This window comes from Phyllobates terribilis, unplaced genomic scaffold (genome assembly GCF_046119375.1).
Source record: "Phyllobates terribilis strain yellow unplaced genomic scaffold, ASM4611937v1 Scaffold_4__5_contigs__length_816908805, whole genome shotgun sequence".
In the NCBI taxonomy this organism is placed as follows: domain Eukaryota; kingdom Metazoa; phylum Chordata; class Amphibia; order Anura; family Dendrobatidae; genus Phyllobates; species Phyllobates terribilis.
In genome coordinates this window covers 90826796-90848593 of record NW_027362764.1, presented here as the reverse complement: position 1 = coordinate 90848593, position 21798 = coordinate 90826796, and positions in this window count along the sequence as shown.

The following is a 21798-nucleotide window of genomic DNA, read 5'->3' as shown; positions in this document are numbered from 1 at the left end:
AGATCTGCCTCAACTCCCCGACAGTAGAGGGCCGCTTGTCTTTTAAGGCCAATACTGGAGTGATTTCTGTTGGGTCCATGGTATATCCTTCTCCGGACACAATTTTCCCTAGAAATCGGACTTGCCTTTTGAACAGTTCACACTTCTTTGGGGTCAACTTAACTTTGTGTTGTTGTTACTGCTGTAATACGGTCCTCACGTGTTCAACATGCTCCCAGAAGGTTTTGCTGTGTACCACATTGTCATCCAAGTACGGCTGGCAGATATCATCCTTAAATCCTTCTAAATATGTCTCCATGCTCCTCTTAATTCTGCTGGAGCTGAACTGAGCTCAAACGGTATGCGAATCCACTCATATAACCCCCACGGTGTGATGAATGCTGTCAAGGGTCTACTGGACTCTTCAACAAACCCTTGATGGTATGCTTTACCCTGATCGAGGACAGAGAACCAGGTAATTCCTGATAGGCTATCCAGCATATCTTGTATCTTTGGTATCGGGTGTCGATCAGGTACTGACTTTTGGTTTAGTTCCCGGTAATCACAACAGAGTCTCAACGTACCGTCCTTCTTCCTAACACAGACAATAGGAGAGGAATAAGACTACTTCAACTTTTGGACCCAACCTCTGTTGATTAGATCTTGTATATACTCTTTCACTTCACGGTGTAATGGTTTCCGCACAGACATGTAACTTCTGGTTACTAGGGTCATGTCTTTCAAATTGATTTTCAATTGCAACGACAGGAAACAACCTATATCAGAGTCATCTTTAGAGAATGCATGACACTCTTCTCTCAGCATCTGTTTTGCTATCGCTATATCTTCAGCACACAAGCGTTCCAGGGGTACTGTGGGATCCCAGGACCCTGAGGTGGGTCGTGCAATTTCTTCCCCTGGGCAACTCCTGTTCCTTGGTGGGGAGACTGAGTTCACGGTAGACTCCTGGGCGGGTCTCACACTGGCTGGATATAGCGATTTAACGGTTTCAATGTGACATAACACAGTCTTTGGATCCAGTCTAATTTCGTGTTTCGCAGTATTCATCACCAGTACTGTCACTCGAACAAACCCACCAGTAGGAATCGTAAGCACAGTCTTACCTTGAAATAGGCCTTCCGGAAGTTCTGAGGAGTCTTTTGGCACAAACAGTCTTTTCTGGACATTTCTTCCTGGTTCTACCCGGACTCCACACCTCACCCCCACCATTTGGTTTGCAGGGATGATGGTTGGGCGCCAGCCTACCTTGACTTCTTTTAGGTCCATTGTATTCTGTGCTTACTTTACTCTATGAATCACATTTTCCGCCACGGCATTGGGTATAGCAAGTGATGTGGCAATTGCATTCACCACCAGCGTCCCTGACTTGTGTTTCATGATGACCTCACTGATTACATTATAACCCAGGATAGGATCCTCTGCCACGTTCTGTTCACTGGTCATGAGAAAAGGTACCAAAAGCTCAATGGTGTTGCTGTTCTTCGTGGCCCTCAGTTGGAAAGTCACTTCCACCCAGCCTATGAAAGGGATTTCGGTCTGGTTGACAGCTTTGCCGTGGAGTTCCACTGGTCCTAAGAGTTCTTTTAGCGACTGAAGGCAGGTATGTGGCAGGTAGCATCTTCTCTATTCTTCCTTTAAAAGGCTCCCTTGTGCTCCTGTGTCCCACAGTGCTTTTACTAGGAGTCCATCTAGCTGGCACTGTATAAAGCACTTTTCACCGATTAGGCTGATGAGGCTAACCTTACTGACCGAGGAATCCTCCTCCCATGAGTGCATTGTTTGACCTCCACACTGGGCATTAAGTAACTGATGCCCCTGTCTCCCTTATAGCTGTTGTAGATGGGAACACACTTGGGGATAGTAGTGATGCAGCCGTTTTACCTCATGCGCCGTTCTGGGGTTTGGTAAGATTTGCATTTGCTTCTGTGGCCTCCTCCGTGTCGCGGTTACCAGTTGCCCCGCACTGGTAACCTCCTGTATTTTAACCCAAACAACCGTAACCATTGGCATTCCTTGGTATAATGTCCTTCCTCACCACATCTTAGACAGTGGACACACACTGTACTCTGATTTAATGAATGGCACGCTTCACAAGCCAGGTATCTTCTAGTTTGGAACCCACTTCTGGGTCTGAGGGATACCGGTTCTGGCCTGCAACGAATCAACTTTTTCACCTCAATCAACTCAGCTCGCAGTTCTCCTATTACTTCCTCCCAGTCAGCGCTAGCGGTCCTCTCTTTTGTTGGTGATTTAAGGTTCCCTCTCGGAGGTGGCACTGGAAGGTCTCTATGATGATCTTCGGACTGGCCACTTGGGGTCTCCAACTTCAGCTGACTCATTTTGGTGATTTTAGGAGCAGAGCCTTTCTTTAACTTCTGTTGGCTCTCTGACTTCAAACTAGCTGCCTCATTAATTTTTTCAGTTGGGACTTCGTCCAGAATGCCAGAATCTTCTAGGTACTGTTTCAGCTGCAACTTGATGTTTTTGCTGATTAATCCCATTCCCAAAGATCTCAAGAACTTCCTCTGGACTAGTCTAGCATCAAACTTCTCTTCCACTTCTACATCTCTGAATGCAAAACAGTCTATCCTTCAGTTCAATTGCTCTGAACAAGAAACTTTGGGGCGATTCATTATGTTTATGTGAGAGGTTAATGAGTCAGTGGAACAATTCTGAAGTACTCTCTTTTTTATAGTGCCCTTTTAAAATCATCTTCAGCTGTTGCAAGGTCAACTGACTCTTCATTTCTACCATACTATGGAGGTTCAGTCCTGGGCTGAACGCTTTCACCACCCCCTCAACGATCTCATCTGGCTGGTAGCCTTTCTGTAAGCCTGCATCGATCTGGTGCAACAAGTTCCTATAAGACAGTCTCTCTTTCTGTTCACACACTCCAATCTGTCCCAGGATCTTTAATTCTTTCCTTATGGTGATTTGTGGTCCTGTCTGAGTCTATCACCCATTCAGAGATTTTGGTTGATTCCTGCAGGGCTGTTGTTAGGGCTTTGAATTGTTCTTTCAATTCCTGTAGTTCAGTCTGTGGACGGAGATTCCCGCTTTTGGTAATTGGTGCCACCCCTCCATCCTCCAACTTCAACCTGGTTAGAAACTGTGTTAGTTCCTGGAGGAATGTCCCCATGACGTCTTCAGCTTCTTCCCCCCCCCAGCTCTCTCCAATCCATTTTTGCTTTAATGGCAGCTAACAGTTGCCTGCGGTTGCGTGCTTTAGAAATCTGTACTTCTGACATCTTTATATATTCTGCTACTGTTCTCAATTAGTGATGAGCGAGCACTAAAATGCTTGGGTACTCGTTGCTCGGGTCGAGCAAATTGGAATACGCGGGTGCTCGACCCGAGCAACGAGCCCAATGTAAGTCTATGGGAAACTCGAGCATTTTTCAGGCGGCTCCCCCCGGCGGTCTGCAGAGGGCCTAAAAATTGCCTAAATCGATGGGAACAGTGCTCAAATTACATGGGAACAGCATGGGGAAGACCCCTGGAAAAATTTCTGACTCCCAGGTCACTGCTGTCAGCAACGTTGTCAGAGTATTACGCCACTTTTATGGATTCACAATAAAACATACAAAAACAAAACCAAAATGGATTTTCCTGGGAAATATATTAAGGAACATCCTTTCCAGGGTAATGACTTGTATATAAGGTAAAATAAGTAACCAAAACCAAAAATACTCCTCCACACCTTGGGCTATGTCCACACGTAGCGTTTTTGATGCGTTTTTGCACTTTTGCATTGCTTTCAACAAAGACAAATGCATTCACTGGGAAATGTCATTTTAACATTTTACAACCTTATCTGGCCATGTGGTGTGTCACACATCATCAGTCACATGCATACAGTGCTGAAAAGACATGGGAACAGCATCGGAAAGACCTCTGGAAGCATTTGTGACTCCCAGGTCACTGCCTAAAAGTGTGCCCATCATAAGTGATCCTTGGCGCATGCGAAGATGCCTCCCGCCATGCACCTGTCATTGCAGACTTGCAACAATCACCGTCCACATCCTTGTCTCAGTGCAGCGTTCAGTTGTCCCTACCCCATTCCTTGGAATGCAAGCGCAAGTATGCAGGGAGCCACCCACCCACCCGCAGGCTGCAATACTATACTGCCAAATTTTTGACAGCTGCTTGCACTTGAAATGTGGCCTTTTAGGCTCGTGGAGGCGGAAGCTTTTCATAACCTCATGCCGGCGGCGGCCGGGTGTCCATACTCGGTCCCCAGCCTCCACTGTTTCTCCCTGTGTCGTCTCCGCCTTCCACAAGCACGGGTCCGACAACATTAACCGTGCCCTCCCCAGTGCACTTACTGGGAAGGACCGCCTAACGACAAACACGTGGACAGGTGAATGTGGCCAGGGGCGGTATGGAGCCAGTCCACAGCTTTTTTTGCTGAGTTGTATTTCACCACAACCATATTCTTTAGCTTGGTGAAAGGACTTGGGAAACCATATCTACCCAGCTGTCATTTCTCCCAGGAAGTCCTCTAAAGCTGCTTTCACTTGAAATGAGGCCTTTTAGGCTCGTGGAGGCAGAAGCTTTTCACAACCTCATGCCGGTGGCGGCCGGGTGTCCATACTCGGTCCCCAGCCGCCACTATTTCTCCCGATATCATCTCCGCCTTCCACAAGCACGGGTCCCACAACATTACCCGTGCCCTTCCCAGTGCACTTACTGGGAAGGACCGCCTAACCACAAACACATGGACAGGTGAATGTGGCCAGGAACGGTACGGAGCCAGTCCACAGCTATTTTGCTGAGAGTTGTATTTAGCTCAATGAAAGGACTGGGATAGAGGGAAACCTTATCTACCCTGGGTGTCATTTCTCCCAGGAAGTCCTCTAATGCAGCTTGTTGCAGAAGCAATGGCAGCCCGTCCAACATCAACTCGCACATGTTGGTGGTGCTTTGACACACAAACATCTTTCTCTGCGCATTTAATTTCATGAATACAGAGTTGGACAATGGCCTGATCTGCAATGCAGTTTAAGAAATAACATGCATAAGCATGTCCGATCCACATTAAAAAAGCAGCCATAGAGTGTCCGGGAACCTTCCCCCACACTTTTCTTAGCCAGGGCTGCTTCTCAGCAGGGTTGGACGGGCCCACCAGAGAACCGGAGACTCCTCTGGTGGGTCCTGGCTTCTCCTTCAGGAGAGTTCATAGTGCCGAGGTGAGGCCATGATGATGATAGAGGTCACCATCTGCTTAGTTTTCTGTTACTTGGAATGCAAGTGCAAGTATGCAGCCAGCCACCCACCCACAGGCCGCAACACTAAACTGCCAGATTTCTGAGCAGATGCTTGCACTTGAAATATGGCTTTTTAAGCTCATGGAGGCGGAAGCTTTTCACAACCTCATGCCAGTGGCGGCCGGGTGTCCATACTCGGTCCCCAGCCGCCACTATTTCTCCCGGCATCGTCTCCGCCTTCCACAAGCACGGGTCCCACAACATTACCCGTGCCCTCCCCAGTGCACTTACTGGGAAGGATCGCCTAACCACAAACACGTGGAAAGGTGAATGTGGCCAGGGACAGTACGGAGCCAGTCCACAGCTTTTTTTGCAGTGAGTTGTATTTAGCTCAATGAAAGGACTGGCATAGAGGGAAACCATATCTACTCCGGCTGTCATTTCTCCGTCACCAGGTTCCGCCCATTGTCACACACAACCATGCCTGGCGGTATGTTCAGCAGTGAGAGCCACAGATCAGGCTGCTGTGTTACAGCTTTCAACAACTCTGCAGCGCTGGGCGGTTTGTCAATTAAGCATTAAGCATGTTATCTTCAGCACAGCCTGTTGCCGCTTGGCCAAGGCAGTGCTGCAGTGCTGTCAGCTTGTGACTGATGTGGTCATTTCGGAGATGGAGGAGGAGGTGCAGGAGCTGAACAATGTGATTAGATTGTTGTTAAATTGGTGACGCTGTTTTTTATACTAAAGAGAGATCCTTTTGTTTTTTTACGTTATTTTTTAAGACAAATGCATTCACCAGGAAATGTCATTTTAACATTTTACAACCTTATGTAGCAATGTGGTGTGTGACACATCATCAGACACATCCTGTTTTATTTATGATGGAGGGACTCTGAAAGTCATAAAGCCTATTTTTATAGGGCCATCAGACGGCCCTTACTATTCTTAAAAGGCCAGCAGTCGGTCCTCGTTGTTGTTAGAGAGCCATCAGCCGACTATGCTTTGTTGTTCCCATTATTAACAAGTGGGTCTCCTATACTGTTATTGCGTATCAAGGGATTGCAAGGGCTGCCAAAAATTTGGACGCAACCCAATACCCCTTTGAAGAGACATAGAGGAGGGTCTCAGTAAAAAAAATGTTCCCATTATAAAGGAGCGGGTCTCCTATAGTGGTAATGCCCATGATGTGACTGCAAGGGCTGCCAAAATTTGGGAAAAACCCCACTAAGAATTTAAAGACACATAGAGCAGAGCCACAGTAACGACAAATTCCATTTAGAAAGGAGAGAGTCTGCTATACAGTTATAGGGTATGCAGTGAGTCCAACGGCTGAGCAGTTTTAAGAAAACCCCCACTAAGAATTTAAAGACACAAAGAGCATGGCCACAGTAACAACTATGACATGTTCCCATTAGAAAGGAGAGGGTCTGCTATACAGTTATAGGGTATGCAGTGAGTCCAACGGCTGACCAATTTTAGGAAAAACCCCACTAAGAATTTAAAGAGACACAGAGCAGGGCCACAGTAACAAGGTACGATATGTTCCCATTAGAAAGGAGAGAGTCTGCTATACAGTTATAGGGTATGAAGTGAGTCCAATGGCTGACCAATTTTAGGAAAAACTCCACTAAGAATTTAAAGACACATAGAGCAGGGCCACAGTAACAAGGTGCGACATGTTCCCATTAGAAAGGAGAGGGTCTGCTATACAATTATAGGGTATGCAGTGAGTCCAACGGCTGACCAAATTTAGGAAAAACCCCACTAACAATTTAAAGAGACATAGAGCAGGGCATAGTAACGACAAATTCCCATTAGAAAGGAGAGAGTCTCCCATAGTGTTGGCCTATGCAGTGAATGCAAGGGCTGCCAAAAATTTGGAGGCACTTCAATGCCCCTTGGAAGAGACGTGGAGGAGGGCCTCATAAAAAAATGTTCCCTTTAGAAATGAGCGGGCCTCCTATACTTGTAATGCCCATGCATGGGCTGACAAACATTTACCCCTGAGGGGTATACATGAACATACTGTATAAAAAAAAATTTTTACGGGCATCATAAACACTCTTTAAAAAAAATTATGTGGGTGTTGCATCACGGACCACGGTCACCCTGGTGATATGGTGGTGGAGGATGAGGAGAAAGAGGAGGACAAGAGCAAATAGCCAAAATCAGGAATTGTATGCCCATGTGTGGGTGTGAAAAGGTGCATGGGAATACACCTCCCAAGAAAAGACACTGGATTTGAATTTATGTTACGCTGCAAATATTCGGTGGTGTTGAGAAGTCTGGCCCAATCCAGCCCTTGTTCATTTTTACAAGAGTCAGCCTGTCAGCATTTTCAGTTGACAGGCGGATGCGCTTATCAGTCATAATTCCACCAGCGGCACTAAAAACCCGCTCTGATAAAACGCTGGTGGCAGGGCAGGCCTGGACCTCCAAGGCATAGAGAGCCAGTTCATTCCACGTTTCCAGCTTGGATACCCAATAATTATAAGGCACAGAGGAATCACGGAGGACGAGGGTATGGTCGGCAAGGTACTCCTTCAGCATCTTCCCAAACTTTGCACTCCTTGTGAAAGTACCCCGCGCTTCAGGGCCTGTGCGATGGGAGAGTCTGAGAAAACTCTCCCAGAACTTTGACAGTGTTCCCCTGTCTCTGCTGGATTTAAGTTGTGTCTCTCTCGCCTGTACTCCTTGGTTGTCCAATGAAGTGTGCCCTCTGCCGCCAGCATTTTCAGATGGGAATTTTTTTAATAGTTCCGCAACAAGGGCCTTCAGGTACAGCCCCATTTTTGTAGACCTGTCTGCCTCAGGAATAAGAGATATAAAGTTCTCCTTGTAGCGTGGGTCTAGAAGTGTCCCCAACCAGTAATGACTATTACCCAAAATTTTGAGAACGCGAGGGTCATGGGAAATGCAGCATAACATAAACTCAGCAATGCTTGCCTGACTACTAACAAGCAAGACTTCCGTGTCCTCACCAAGAGGATGACTGACAATGCTCTCATCATCCTCCTCCTCTCTGTCCTCTGGCCATCCACGCTGAACAGACGGTATGACAGCTGTGCAGGTAGCACTGTTTATAGTGGATGAAACTAGCTCCTGTCCTTCCTCCTCTTCCTCATTGTCACCCAATCCACGTTGGGATGAGATGAGGCTTGGCTGTGTGTAATCACCCTGTATGGTTCCTTGCTCCATCTCATCGTGCTCCGCTTGCAATGCATCCTCTTTGATTGTGAGCAGAGAGCGTTTCAGAAGACAGAGAAGCGGGATGGTGACGCTAATTATGGCGTCATCACCGATCATCATCTTGGTGGAGTCCTCAAAGTTTTGGAGGATGGTACATATGTCTGACATCCATGTCCACTCCTAAGGTCTTATGTGTGGAGTCTGAACTGAATACCGACGGCCTTGTTGATGCTGGTACTCAACAACTGCCCTCTTCTGCTCACAAATCCTTCCCAACATCTGCAGTGTAGAGTTCCAACGCATGGGGACATCACACACCAGTCTGTGAGCCGGAAGCTGCAAACGCTGCTGAAACACGGTAAGGGCGGCGGAAGCTGTAGGTGACTTTCTAAAATGGGCACACAGGTGGCATACTTTAACAAGCAGATCCGGCAGCTCCGGGTAGTATTTGAGAAACCGCTGAACCACGAGGTTAAGCACATGGGCCAGGCATGGTACGTGTGTGAGCTCACCTCGCCTCAGAGCCGCCACCAGGTTCCGGCCATTGTCGCACACGACAATGCCTGGCTGTAGGTTCAGCGGTGTGAGCCACAGATCTTCCTGCTCTTTCTGAGCTGTCCACAACTCTTCAGCATTGTGCGGTTTGTCACCTAAGCATATTAGCTTCATCACAGTCTGTTGCCGCTTGGCCGAGGCAGTGCTTCCAGCTTGTGACTGATGTGGTCATTTCGGAGATGGAGGCTGAAGAGGAGGAGGAGGCTGAGGAGGATGATGTGCAGGAGCTGTAGACCATGGGGGCAACCCCGATTGTCCTAGGGCCCCCAATCCTTGGCGTCGGGAGGATGTGTTCAGTCCCAAGGTCAGATTGGGTCCTGGCTTCCACTATGTTAACCCAGTGTGCCATCAGCGAGATGTACCGTCCCTGCCCACAAGCACTTGTCCACATGGTTAGTTGGACTTTTCCGGTATCTGTGTTGTTGAGGGCACGGCTAATGTTTTGGGACATGTGCTTGTGTAATGTGGGGACGACACACTGGGAGAAATAGTGGCGGCTGGGGACCGAGTACCGAGGGATGGCCGCCTCTATCAGGTTGCGGAATGCTTCCGTCTCTACGAGCCTAAAAGGCAACATTTCGAGCGCAAGCAGTCGTGAAATGTGAGAATTTAGTAGTGTGGCCTGTGGAGCGTTGGCTGCATATTTGTGCTTGCTTTCCAAGGACTGGGGTATGGACAACTGAACGCTGCACTGGGACAAGGACATGGACGTGCTTCCTGATGCTGCTACTTGAGAGTGTGCAATGACAGGCGCAGGGCAGGAGGCATCTTCGCATGCACCATAGCCAAGGGATTGGCTTGCATGCACAACAGCGGAAGAAGCAATGGTGCCACCTGCAGACACTGTTCCTGGACCCTGGGGTTTGGACCACAAAGTCGGGTGCTTTGCTGCCATGTGCCTGATCATGCTGGTGGTGGTCAGGCTAGTTGTTTTGCTTCCCCTGCTGATGCTGGCCTGGCAGGTGGTGCAAATGTCCTTTTTGGGGTTATCGGCAGAGTCTTTAAAAAACAACCAGACTCAAGAAGACCTGACAGTTGTACTGGCAACTTCCGTCATGTTGGTGTTACGAGGAACGGTTGCCCGCCTTCTGTCTGTGGCCACCACACTGCTCCTTCCTGCCTGTTGGGGTGCTCTGCCTCCCTCCCCCTGTGTGCTGCTGTCCTCGCTCTGCGTGTCCTCCTGCCAGGTTGGGTCAGTTACTATATCATCCACCACCTCGTCTTCCACTTCCACACCCTGGTCCTCCTCCTGACTTTCTGGCAATTGTGTCTCATCATCGTCCACCTCTTGTGACCCTTTCCCACCGTCGTCTTCGTGTGACCGTGGCTGCTCAAATATTTGGGCATCGCTACACGCGATCTCCTCTTGCCCCGCTTCAAGTGGACCGGGTGAGAGGCCCAAATCTATAAATGGAAAAGTGAACAGCTCTTTAGAGTGTCCAAGTGTGGGATCATTTGTCTCCGGGCACTCGGCATGGTGGGAGGAAGGAGGATCAGGGTGAGTGTCAAGGTAAAATACTGTATATACTATAGAAAATCAATTAGTGTCTTTTAATAGATTACCTAATCAGTGTGAATCAATATAGCGATGATGGAATAATCTATGTGTATGTATGTATGCAAATGTGTATATGCACATGGATTATGTTAATAGTTAATGAATATATAACTAACAGCTTCTGTTCTAAATTGTAGACACGAACAACTAAATGATTTCCTGGGAATGACGTATGCATGTGCACGGCTGATAACAGAGAGTTTCATGTCGAGTTGGCAAAGATGGCGCTGAGGGGCGAACTCACCTCCTCCATCGGAATTCCTAAGGCGTTACTCAAACCAAGAGATACATAGATGGACAAATTACAGCGTGCCAACTTATCAGAAAAGAGCAATAAATTTTACTAATCCCACCTAGAAGGAGAATGCTATTTAACCCCATGTCTATGTAATAAAATATGCCATTTTGCGTGGTTCAGTCTCTGAGTGAAGTTTATCAACCAGATTAGCAGATTTGGTTAATTAGCTTCTCTGCATGCACTCGGACATCTTTAATTTGGAGGAGAGCTGTTACCTAGTGTATCTTAAATTGGTGAAACCTTCACATGAGGAATATGCGGGCCAGACTCACAGCTACTGAGACTTGACCGTGTGGAAGACAGGGTGGTGGTGATGGTGGTGGCTAAATGACTGGAAGTGACACTGCTCTGGGTTCAATAGTGGTGTGCTGCATTCCCCTAGGAATTGGGACAGGAAGGTCAGGCGAGAAGATGTGGGTGTTTGTTGTGGCACAATTTCAGCTTGCCCACGGCCTTGTCCTCGGCCTCGGCATGCACCATCACCATCACGTCCAGTTCCCCGTCCCTTGCCTCGTGCCTTGCCCATTTTAAATCGAGGACAGTATCTTCCACGCTCACTACAAATGAATGAGTTTGGAGAAAACTTATATGTGATCCGTGTGATGGAGAAAACAGAGTTTTAAATACCTGCCCTGTAGGTAAGTAGTTTGAACAGCAAACTGGTGTGAATTGCTTCACTGACACACTAAAGGAAATTTTTAATGGAGGCCAGAAATGGCAGTGTGGCGCCCCTGAGGGTTCAGTCGCCACAGAGGTACTGCACCTCACCCAGAGGTGAGGCATCTCCTTCCCTCAGGTAAGGATGGAGTACTGCCCGGGACCCCAACACCCGCATTCAACACTACACTACTCCAGGCCGGCTGGAAGGGCATTATGCACTTCTTTTGCTGCCCTGTCCCTGGCTGGAGTGAGGGGAACCAAAGAAAGGGGGAACCATGTAGTGGGTGTGGGTGGAGGACGTAGAACAGGGGAGCACTTAGAGAATAGATATATAAAGGGAAGCCATCTTAGTTAGTCAGTGCAGTGAAGTGAGTAGTAAGGAGAGGAGGGGAGCAGAGGCTCTTCAGGAGCTCTGCTCCAGAGTGGGGCCTAGTGAGAGGGGCCCAGGAGAGGAGTGGGAGCAAGGAAGGAATGCTCCAGGAACAGAAGGGATCCCAGGGGGTATGGTGAGTGAAGGACAGCAGGCCGCAGGAAGGGAACCGGTCCCTGGACCAGCCGTGTTACTCAAGGTCTCGGCTGGAAAACCGGAGTCTTCTGCACTTTCATGGTGCAGTTGCCACAACCCCACCCTAGCCGCCATGAAAGGCACCAAGTAGGTCCGGGAACTCCAGGTTGCCCAGAGGGATCTCAGAGTACCTAATCGGGACTGTGTGTGTGGGGAGGGCAGGGCAGGAGGGAGAAGACCCAGCGCGGGAAGTCGGTCAAGGAAGGAACATAAAGAAAGGGGGTCTCGTTAAGTGCATCTAATATACCTGAAGGAGTGCTGAACCCCTGCCTGGCAAATGCAGTGCGACTCGGGAGTCTGACACCTGGACAGTGTACCCGAGGAACCTAAAAAGAACTGTGAGTAAACTCGGATGACTGCACTCCACTGTCTCTGTCAGTTATTTCCACCACGCTACCGTGCCTGCACTACAACGCCCAGCATCACCATCTGCACCTACACTGCCCCGGGGGGCCCGCTCCGCCTGTGGGGAGCAGAAACATCCCAGCTGCCATCCCATCACCCCCGGAGGTCTGCAGCAGCGCCGGTACTGATTACCGGGGACCACAGGTGGCGTCACGAGACAAACTGTTAACAAAACCCTTTTAAAGAGTGACCCCAGGGTACGGGCCTGGGAGCCGACTGCCGTGACATCCCACAGAAGGTAAAGGCCCGGGTACCGAGTCTCCCCCATATCCCCCTTGGCGAGTCAGCAGTATTTTCTGACAACGTACAGTACAGACCAAAAGTTTGGACACACCTTCTCATTTAAAGATTTTTCTGTATTTTCATGACTATGAAAATTGTACATTCACACTGAAGACATCAAAACTATGAATTAACACATGTGGAATTATATACTTAACAAAAAAGTGTGAAACAACTGAAAATATGTCTTATATTCTAGGTTCTTCAAAGTAGCCACCTTTTGCTTTGATGACTGCTTTGCACACTCTTGGCATTCTCTTGATGAGCTTCAAGAGGTAGTCACGGGAAATGGTCTTCCAACAATCTTGAAGGAGTTCCCAGAGATGCTTAGCACTTGTTGGCCCTTTTGCCTTCACTCTGCGGTCCAGCTCACCCCAAACCATCTCGATTGGGTTCAGGTCTGGTGACTGTGGAGGCCAGGTCATCTGGCTTAGCACCCCATCACTCTCCTTGGTCAAATAGCCCTTATACAGCCTGGAGGTGTGTTTGGGGTCATTGTCCTGTTGAAAAAAAAATGATGATCCAAATAAACGCAAACCGGATGGAATAGCATGCCGCTGCAAGATGCTGTGGTAGCCATGCTGGTTCAGTATGCCTTCAATTTTGAATAAATCCCCAACAGCAAAGCACCCCCACACCATCACACCTCCTCCTCCAGGCTTCACGGTGGGAACCAGGCATGTAGAGTCCATCCGTTCACCGTTTCTGCGTCGCACAAAGACACGGTGATTGGAACCAAAGATCTCAGATTTGGACTCATCAGACCAAAGTACAGATTTCCACTGGTCTAATGTCCATTCCTTGTGTTCTTTAGCCCAAACAAGTCTCTTCTGCTTGTTGCCTGTCCTTAGCAGTGGTTTCCTAGCAGCTATTTTACCATGAAGGCCTGCTGCACAAAGTCTCCTCTTAACAGTTGTTGTAGAGATGTGTCTCCTGCTAGAACTCTGTGTGGCATTGACCTGGTCTCTAATCTGAGCTGCTGTTAACCTGCGATTTCTGAGGCTGGTGACTCGGATAAATTTATCCTCAGAAGCAGAGGTGACTCTTGGTCTTCCTTTCCTGGGGCGGTCCTCATGTAAGCCAGTTTCTTTGTAGCGCTTGATGGTTTTTGCAACTGCACTTGGGGACACATTCAAAGTTTGCCCAATTTTTCGGACTGACTGACCTTCATTTCTTAAAGTAATGATGGCCACTCGTTTTTCTTTACTTAGCTGCTTTTTTCTTGCCATAATACAAATTCTAACAGCCTATTCGGTAGGACTATGAGCTGTGTATCCACCAGACTTCTGCACAACACAACTGATGGTCCCAACCCCATTTATAAGGCAAGAAATCCCACTTATTAAACCTGACAGGGCACACCTGTGAAGTGAAAACCATTTCCGGTGACTACCTCTTGAAGCTGATCAAGAGAATGCCAAGAGTGTGCAAAGCAGTCATCAAAGCAAAATGTGGCTATTTTGAAGAACCTAGAATATAAGACATATTTTCAGTTGTTTCACATTTTTTTGCTAAGTATATAATTCAACATGTGTTAATTCATAGTTTTGTTGCCTTCAGTGTGAATGTACAATTTTCATAGTCATGAAAATACAGAAAAATCTTTAAATGAGAAGGTGTGTCCAAACTTTTGGTCTGTACTGTATATGTGATCCTTGTGACAGAGAAAACAGAGTTTTAAATACCTGGCCTGTAGGTAAGTAGTTTGAACAGCAAACTGGTGTGAATTTCTTCACTGACACACTAAAGGAAATTTTTAATGGAGGCCAGAAATGGCAGTATTTTCTGACCACGTATATGTGATCCGTGTGATGGAGAAAACAGAGTTTTAAATAGCTGGATTTCTAATATGGAAAGGACCTGGCTGTACTCTACAATGCCAACAAGCAAATGGCGCAGAAAAACCGTATTCTCTGGATTGCTTTTTAAGCAAATAATGAGGATTAAGATCCAAAGAAAAGTATTCCTGGCCCCTGAGACCTGGGCCTTTGTATAGAAATATCTAACAGCAGCAGAAGGCAGAATTGGAATGGAGCCTCTTGTGCTATATGCACTCCAGTCTGCTATATACCCTGCCTGCCTGCCTATATACACTGCCTGCTTGATATCTCTGCTGATGGATTAGTTAGTCCTCAAAAGGACTGTTTGTTAAGATGGATATGTGTAATGTACAGTTTTTCTCCCTACACTACCTAATACACAAGTAAATCTCTCCCTGACGCAGCAGCACCTCTCCCTACACTGTCTGATCCGGAGTGACTGTGACGAGTATGGCAGCGCCAGGTCTGATATAGACCTGATGACGCTGTGCGGCCAGCCAATCACTGTAATTCCACAACAAACATGGCTATGGCATTACAGTGAGTGGCAGGCAATCCCTGCATGTTGATTGGCGCTCTAAAGAGCGCCAAACATGCGGGGAGGGGACCTGAGCTCCCGCCGAGCAACCACGGAAATACTCGCCGAGTGCCGAGCATCTCGAGCAGTGAGATGCTCGTCGACCACCGAGTAGTAGCAAGCATGCTCGCTCATCACTATTCTCAGTTCTTAACAGGTTAACTGAAGAAGCAGCTCACTAATTCTGTCCATTTGTATTTCCACATCCATTTCTGCTAGTGAGTTTTCTTTAGGGCTGGTCCCCTTTAACTGGTGTAGCAGAGTTGAATTGAGGTGCTGTGCTGCTGTGTTTTTCCAGATACTTTTCCTCTTCTCCCTCTACATGCTAATTCCTGCTCAGAATGTTACCCGCACGCCGCTAGGTTCAGATAGGGGCGAGACAGTTTACATGAATTCTTTGGAATCCTGGGGGAACCATTACTCATGACGACCATAGACAATGTGCTGCAGCTTCTCTCAGCCACACAGGGCTATTGACCCTCAGGCACAGACACATAGGTTGTTTTACTTGCTCACCAGACACACTTGACAAGAGTCCTCATAAACGGTAGAACAGTAGCATTTAATAAGAAACTGCACAGCCAGTGCAAGTTAAGTCTTCCCAGTAGTACAGGACAGCACAGTTCTAATGCAAATGCACATTAATGAACACAGCATTCTTTACAGCACAGTGAGATGGAGGAGGGGGGAGGGTTTGCTGAGGGAGATGATCCCTGTGACACCATTTCTTCCAGTACTTATCTTTCTGCCTGACAATACTCTGCACTGTTAGTTCAGGAACTCTACCTGACCTGTGCTTAGTTTCACTCCTGACTTGAATCATTTTTAGTTGCAGGGGCGCTTCTGTGAGATGCAAAGCACACACACCACCTTTCTCTTCAGCTCCAGCCAGACAGTAAACAACTTCCCCACAATCTCCCTGGGGCTCTGCTAAAACCCTCCTTGTCTCCTGTGACTGTGTTAACTCCTCTAATTGCTGGATGCTTTTAAAACAACAGCCCTACTTCTGCATGTCACAGTGGCCAGAAGAAGGCCCCTGCAAATTCAGCTTGGATACTGATGATTGGCAGTCCGATGTATCCTTGATATTATCATTCAGTGTAAATTCATATTAAAGTTCATAAATTGGTTTAAATTTCATATTCCATTTGTGAATACTAACATTACTGTTGTAATTGTATTCATTATATGTTCCTAGCTATTCTCTCTGTAAGAGGATAACTGAGTCATGCAAGGTGTTGTAATCTGACAAACAGTGGTTATCTGTATTAGGGATAGCTAGGGATATCTAGCAGATGATTAGCCTATTGGTGTCACACTTCTTAAGGCCCCGTCACACTTAGCGACGCTGCAACGATCCCGACAACGATACGACCTGTCAGGGATCGTTGCTGCGTCGATATGTGGTCACTGGTGAGCTGTCAAACAGGCAGGCTCACCAACGATCAGGGGAGCAGCGACATCGTGGAAAGAATCTTTCCACGATGTCCTGCTCCTGGTTACGAGCCTGCTGAAGCAGGAGCAGGCTGGTAACTATGGTAAACATCGGGTTACTAGGGGCACACGCGCTCCTAGTAACCCATTGTTTATCATGGTTACCACTCTGCTACAGTGAGTGGGAGGTTACCGCTCTCATTAGCAGGTTCGTAACTATGATAAACAGCGGGTTACTAGGTGCGCGTGTGCCCCTAGTAACCCGATGTTTACCATAGTTACCAGCCTGATCGCTGCTCCCGCTGGTCACACACAGCGATGTGTGCTGACCAGCGGGAGAGCAACGACCAAAAAATGGTCCAGGACACTTTGCAGCGATCAGCGACCTCACAGCAGGGGCCTGATCGTTGCAAAATGTCACACATAGCGATATCGCTGGTGAGGTCGCTGTTGCGACACCAAAACCGTGACACAGCAGCGATCTCGCTAGCGATCTCGCTATGTGAGACGGGGGCTTTAGTGCAGTAGTGCTGGGTTTATTATTTTATAGAGCTGTGTTCAGGGCAACAAGGTCAGAATTAGGAACAGACTGTAACCACAAGGCCAATAGAGACCGCAGTAATTGTGTAGTATTGTTTACATTGTAATTAATATATGAATTGTCATTTTCTTGTTATTGCACCTAGTCTTGCTATCCTGTACATAGTTAATAAATAGCAACTGTATCTGATAATAGATTAAAAAGTGATCGGCATTCCGAAATCTGATATGCGCAATCAACATCTAACCTGATGATCAGAAAACAGGATTTGATTTTTTCCAGAAACAATGTCACATATATCTCCATTTATTATATTGTAGTTTTGCCCCACTACTTTGGGCAAAAAAACATAATTTTCCCAATTCTGTATATTCCTATGACTAAAGCCCACCATACACATTAGCTGGCTGCAGACCAATCGATGGTTTGGCCAATCATTCAGCCGGCAGCCAACTTGTCCAGCTCTCCCATACCCAGGAGTGCTTGTTCGGTTGAGCGCTACTGTGATCTCTATAAGAGAGTTGCTGCCAAACATCTCTAGCGGCAGCTTATTTCACCGAAAGCAAAAAGAACTGCAGTCTGTAATTGGACATGCTGGATCCTTAACTCCCTCACCAATTAATTTTCCTGGGTCCCACTACACATTAGACTATTGACCCAACCTGTTGATATTAGGATGTTTGGTTGAAATGAGTCTAATGTGTATTATTGTATTAAGTGTGGGGGATCTTTAAAAAAAACTTTACCCAAAATTGAATTTTCACTTTTGTTGGAGTATTCAATTAAATACAAATGCCATTTCCCAGTTTTCCCAGACCTCGATTATGAGAGATTGCTTTGGACAAAAACGTCTGCCAAAGGCAATATAGAAATGAAGGGTTTTTATTTAACATATGAAAATTAGCATAATATTTTATGCTTTGTAAACCTGTCAAAAACTTTTTGGAAAGTTAGTTACAGCTTATAAAAAATAGTTGACTGACATCTACTGTATTGTAATCACATTTTGTCATTACCTTTTCACTCTTTTAGTTTAATTGTTACATTTGCTTAAATTATTTTGCAAATTAAATTTCAAGCCCTTTCATTGTTTTCTTAGGGATATTTTTCATTTGACAGCTCTGGATAAAAGACTCAGATAATCATATTCAGATCACATTATTCAAACAAACAAGTGCAAAACTTGAAATTTGTTGGGAACTGTTGAAAAACTCATGCGAGCTGCAGGGTATACCAATTATAAATAATTTATTTATGTAAGAACGGTTATTTTTTTTTTGCATTAAAATTTATACCTCAAACACCTCTGTTCTGTAAATGATTATTTTAGCCCTAAGCAAAGGGAACAGCTGTTGGAGAATCCAAAATAACAAAGTACAAATACAAAATCAATTTTGCTTCACTTCAATTAAAATGAAATAAATTTGCATCCCATGTTTTGTACCTGGAACTATTGATTTCTCTTTTTAATTTTTTATCATGATATTTGGGCTTAGAGCATTAATTTATGCTTGGGAAACTTCTTAACCCAAAAAAGTTGAGTTACGGTAGAATTAAAAATTTATCAAAATATTTGCTACTTTATAGGAACAAACAAAATTGTATAAAAGGAATAGGTGATCAGAGCTGAAAATATGCTGATTAGTCATCCCTAGAAAAAAGGGATAATATAGCTCTGAGCTTTTTATTTCGACCCTTTACAAATTTGCCTTTATTCACCCTGTTTTTTAGTTATTGAATCTAAAGGCCCCATACATATTAGAATTAAGTCAGTAGAACCTTATTTTCAGAATCTACCAATCATCTAATGTGTAAGAGGGTCTCTCAAAGCTCCACCGAGAGATGATGTCAGGGAAGATATGGATCATCCTTTTATACTCTTGGAAAAATATGGAGCTACCAGAGATATCTAGCAGTTGCTTACTTCACTTTCCCCATTGACAACATATGTATGGGAGAGTCGGAAGAGATATCTGTTGGTCAACAGTCATCTAAGGTTTATAAGCACCATAAAGAAAATCTGTAAGCAGGATTTCACACTTAATTTACAGTATATGTTCACGTAGCTTTTTCAAAGACAAGTCCAGAAATAACTTTACACCGCCAGTCTGTTCCTCCATTACTGAAAAATCAGTGTTTGAATTGATATGTAAGATCAGAAGCTTCTGTCACTCCAGCTCTATTTTCCCTCCCAGTGCTGCCTCCTCCTACTTGGCTGACTGCTCATTTGCCTAAAGGCAAACAGCATAGAGAGAGTCTGTCAATAAAGCAGTAGATAGTCTTGCTGGGTGGGGAATAGAGCTGGAGTGACAGATACTTCAGATCTACCATAGCTCTTCAGGATCATTTGCATATCAATTAAAACACTGATTTCTCAGTAACAGAGAAATAGATCGGCCATGTAACGGTATTGCTGGTCTTGTCTTTGAAAGATATGTGCACATTTAAGTAGTTTGGGGTATGAAATCCTGATGACAGATTCCCTTTAAGAACACAGAGAGTGTGCTGATCTTGACCAGTCCATTTTTGAGCCACCTGTACACAGCACCCTTAACTCAGTAAGTATAGAATAGATTTACCCCTATCATAAATGGACCTCTTAACCCAATGAAATTGTTGGCAGCGGATTAATCTCTGTACTGTCCAGCCTTTCAACAGTGAATATATATTTATTCAGGAATAAAGATAACACAGCTAACAACTGGTATTTCTTATAGCTTAGGATCTTAGCATCTTGTCTGTCAGCTTGCAAAGTGAAAGTAAAAGTGTGCTTCAGCTACACACACACAGTGAACAGGAACTTCCTGTTTTCTTTTTTTTTGTTTGTTTTTTTAAACCATGTATTGTTGACAATATAACACTTGCTGGAGACAGAAACTCATGCATTATTAAACAGTAGCAAATAGTAGTTGATGCAATATATACAATAATAAGTATTATCCCAACAGAAACTATGCCAAAAAAGCACAACGGGCCAGTAAAAAAAGACACAGACTAGAGATGAGTGAATATATTTGAGTGAAATTGAACTTGAATTATACTAAGATCCGCTTTCACCAAATGCAGATTTTTCAGATTTCGCTTCCATGAAAAATGGAGGCCGCTGACTGCCTTTTTTCTGACCTGTAAAAAGTCCATCAAAATATAAAAAAATTAAACAAATGCTTATACACTCTCCACTCCTCACCATCACCCGTGACTTTGCCAAATTCTCTGATCAGTTTCACTCAAGCTGAAATCCTTGGGCCTCTCACTAGGATTTCTGTCTTTGGGCCTGGAGGGTTCTGTGCAAGTACCAGGAAGGTCACAAAGTCATGACGTGACCATAATTTCAGTGCGAGTGGCAGTGATCAGAAGATGCGAAAAGGACCTGATGGGTGATGGTGAGGAGCCGTAGAGGTTAGCAGTGAGTATAATTTTTTTTCGGGTTTTTTTTTTTTACAACTTATTGTTTATTATGCTTTGAGGTCTGGAAAGAGCTCAGAGTATAAGAGACATAACATTTTCAGAGAATAACTTCTTTGATAAAATTTCACAACAAAATCAGCACAAGCAGGCAAATTTGAATTTTGCCTGATCCTCTCCTCTCTATCACAGATCCAGTCGAGGCGCATCATTAGAAGGGTAAGACCAGTTGGATAAATAGATATAATTCATTGTATATATCTGAGTAATTCAATTTTGATCATTATACTTAAAAAGAGATACAATAGGGTAAACGATTTGCGATCACTAGATAAAAAAATGACACATGTAGGGGAAAGACCAAGATGAATGAATGGTCATGTACCAGGGAGATCTCCAAATTAAAACAGCCCCTCAATACCTGAACTAGTCATCAGAGACAGAGATCACAAATACTATATTGGAAATTAGGTAATGTGATGGATGCCCAGAAAAAATGATATCCAGAGAAGTCTACCAAAAATTAATACCTAATATAGGCCATAAATAAGAGAGAAAATGAATTGTAGATCAATAAAGATTATATGAAGCCGTACACCATCAATAATGCGCTGAAGAAGTACAATCAATATATAGAAGCGGAGCGAGAAGGGGGCGCACAGCACCTACCAGCATCAATATGTCGCACGGTATTAAAGGTTTCCATTAGGATACTTTTCACTTGTTTATATTGATGATTTTATATTATTATTGCAACCATTGTATTGGTGCCATTTTCTTCTTACTTATTATGACTTCTGCTATTTAAAGTATACATTGTTTGATTTTGATTAATGGCTTGTTCACATAGATCTCCTGTGGTCTATTTTGTTTCTGTGATTTCTGTAAATTTTTTATTTTTTACTGATTCAGTGCATTATTGATGGTGTACGTCCTCATATTATCTTTATTGACCTATATTTTCTCTATTATTTATAGCCTATATTAAGCTCCGTTCAGACAAACAGATAATCGTTTAAACGATGAGCGATGCGATTGTAATTCGTTAACTCTGTAACAGGACCCCACCTGTGTATTATTAACCTTAGACACTTAACACAGTGTTTTCTATTGGGGATGAGGGTTTTTTGGGCACTTTTCTTCGGCCCATTCTGGCTAATTCTCCTGGGCATCAGGTCATCTTCTATGTCTTCCTTCTTCCAACCCCTGTGTACCTTTTGTTTGCTTGAAGAAAGCAGCATGCATAAAATGCATAAAACTTTGGCATCTAAATCTCTCCAGTAGACACTATTCTACCAACCA